Below are 3,344 nucleotides of genomic sequence, written 5' to 3' on the forward strand. Positions count from 1 at the left end.
CGTATTAAATGTTTGTTGTTGTATTGCCGTTATTGATTTGAAAAATCGGTAGCGGTCCTGCTCAACATTGTTTTCTATCCTTCCAATGCTGATAAAAAAGTTCTAATCAAGTATTAGGATAAACGGCATCGACTAATCTCCCTCCCTTCAAAATTGCTGGCCTTGTGCCTAAAAAATCAGTCGGTAGAAAACACACTAAATAAAAACTAAATAAAAAATGGTGTCCGCCAAATAAGAAAAATCCGCCATTATTTTTATGACGTTGGAATAAAGCTTTGCGGTATTTCTTTCAGCTCTTCATCTTAGTTCAGAGCTCGTCGAGCTCAACATTGTCTTTCATCCTTCTGAGATTAATGAAACAAAGTAGCAGTCAAGTATTGGATTCGGTAGTATCGACCAACCACCACCCCACCATATATGCTCAGGCCTTGTGCCTATACTAGAAACAATTATTGCAAATGTTGCAAAGGCGGCGAGCTGGCTGAATCGTTAGCACGCCGGGCGAAATGCTTAGCAGCATTTCGTCCGTCTTCACGTTCTGAGTTCAAATTCCGCCGGGGTTGACTCCGTCTTTCATCCTTTCGGGGTCGATAAAATAAGTACTTTCTGAGCACTGGAATCGATGTAATCGATTTACTCCCGCCAGCTACACAAAATTATCAGTATTGTAGATGTTGCTGTATTAGCATAACTTGTTGAGCATTGGTATTTAGTAACAACTATATCCTCTATGGTTGGCTTTTACTTTCGTTCTTCTTCTGTCGATAAGATACGTATAATCAAAGTACTATACTCCTTTCCTAATTTGAGGTATTGAGTTTATGTTACATAGCTATATTATATCAAAGGTACATAGACATAAATTACTGTTAGAAATGTTTTGAGAGCGATAAAGTTAGAGAATGTAAGTCTAGATGATTTTCAGTAATTAATTGTGAATTGTAATATCTTTGTTTCCTTATGCGATTTATGCTTTTTAACTAGTAGTTTTCCGCGCCCAATCCCTTCCTAATCAGGCACAGTCAACACCCAACGGAAATCACAGATGAAAGTAACAGTTTCGGTCAAAGTGGTCACTTTCCATTTAATTACTATAAATAACTAGCTGGCCTGTGCCGTCAAAAATGACAGCTAATTGTAGCATTTTATATATAAATAAGGTACAAAACAAGGTACATAATAATCACAGATACATACATTCATATACTTCCCTTGTACACGCACACATATACACACATATACTGACACAGAGTTGAAACGCTGTTTGATTTTCTTTTCAGCATTGAATGTTCACCATCCCAATTCCAATGCACACGCACACACACGCACACACATACACATTCACATGACTCCCTTTTACATATACACACACATACTCACGCATAGTTGAAACGGTGTTTGCTTTTTTTTCACTGTAGGACTCCCATCATCCCACTACCAAGTTTGCCATTACCCCTTCCTTCCTTATTCATCTATCACCCCTTCCTTTCTCATTCATGTGTTGTGTCGGAGAAAGACACAAGAGTATTATTATAGCAGATGGTTTCTAGTTTAGGTACAAGACGAGAAATTTTAAAGGCAAGGTTTAAGTCGACACCATCGATCCCAGCGCATGACTTACTATATTTTATCAACCCCGAAAGGAGAAAAAGCAAAGTTGACCCTGCCAATTTGGACTCAGAATGTAACGAGCCAAAGCAAATACCGTAAGGCATTTATCCAGCCCTCTAACGACTCTGCCAAACACAAAGTCGCTTATTAACTAACGGTACATAATTTGTACATATTGATGATACGTTTATTTAATGGTTTTGCGTTTAAGTGAAAAAATTAAGATTTACTAAACATCTTAAAATAAACAAGCCCCCGCCCACCAAAAGCAATAGATTGGTCATTCATTGTAGTTTTGGTTGTGACTTTTTCCTACAGTTATTTTCATTGATTCATTTAGCTGGGCTGTATAACAGAAGTACATGGTCATAAAACTCATGCACTGAGATTTTTCTGTGATGCAAAGATTTCGTGTACTATATCGTCCATTATACTTACTTCTTTTGGCAATGATTCCCTGGTTTATGAGTGAGTTACTCATCAACCGTTCCTCAGCTTCCATACATACTTAGACAGTGATGATGCATCGCACTTGTTTATATTCAGAAACGAAGACATGTGTTGTGAAACTCTTTCCCTAACGGTATTCGTTGCTTATCCAATACAGGCCTTTAATGTACCATCAACATGGGAAATATCGGTTCCATGCACCAGCTCCTTCTCGAGGCATTTGTTGTTTAAGGAACAGTAGTTAGATCTGCAGTTATATAGTCATTTGTTACGGGTGCCAACTCTATCACCTTAGTTGTAGAAAAATATTTGTTAACCTACATCACAGAGGAATCTCTTACTAATTATGCATCAGAGAAAAGTTACAAGTCTTCTAACAGATTCCTACCCCAAAAAGAACCATAACTTCAACCCGGCTAACTCTTTCCATTCCAATACGACAAGCACACAAAACTCACACTGCCTTCAAATCTCAAACCGCACCCACCATCCAACTCTAATGGACAACACTACAACGATAAGAAAAAAACATCAAAACACACCTACATGCCAAACCAACCAACATGCTTCACTCACATACATTCACTCCCCACCTGCCCATATATTGGACTAAATACTGTAATTTGCACTTCATCTAGCACAATTGTCATTCAGTATTCCCTCAAAGTGAACAACGTTCATCCAGTACATGTTCATCATAATGCACCTATCATCCAAATCACGTTCACATACTATGCAAACCGAGATTAAATATATACTTACACACACAAGCACGCACGCACACACACACACACACACACACACACACACACACACACACACACACACACACACACACACACACACACACACACATATGATAAAGTAGAATAAAGAGTGACGATGGCCTTCTTCAGCAAGACTTATATTATTAAGAAACAAACACGACAGAAAGAGTACACTGCAATCAGTGACCGAGGTAGCGATTTTCCCTACAAAGCGAGACACCAGTCCGTGACAGGGTAACTTATTTCTAGCTGAGTGGACTGCAGCAACGGGAAAGAAAGAGTTTTGTTGAGGAACACAATGCACCGTTTGGTGCGAGAATCGAAACCACGTTATGTCGATCTTAAGCACAATACCCAAAAGGCCATGCACTTTACACACACACAAACAGACACACATACACACGCACGCACACACACTCACACATACACGCGCGCGCATGTGCGTGACGGTGCATGGCCAAGTGGTTAGAGTGTTGCACTCACGATCGTTTGATCGTGGTTTCAATTACTAGATAG

The 3,344-nt window shown here is 39.3% G+C and overlaps 1 protein-coding gene across 1 annotated transcript in view; it reads left to right on the top strand.

Annotated features, from left to right (window-relative positions):
- LOC106872138 (spermatogenesis-associated serine-rich protein 1-like) overlaps window positions 1–3,344 on the top strand; it is a 40,590-nt gene that overhangs the window by 34,586 nt on the left and 2,660 nt on the right. The gene's annotated exons all lie outside the window — the stretch shown is intronic.

Source organism: Octopus bimaculoides, chromosome 2, assembly GCF_001194135.2.
Source record: "Octopus bimaculoides isolate UCB-OBI-ISO-001 chromosome 2, ASM119413v2, whole genome shotgun sequence".
NCBI lineage: Eukaryota > Metazoa > Mollusca > Cephalopoda > Octopoda > Octopodidae > Octopus > Octopus bimaculoides.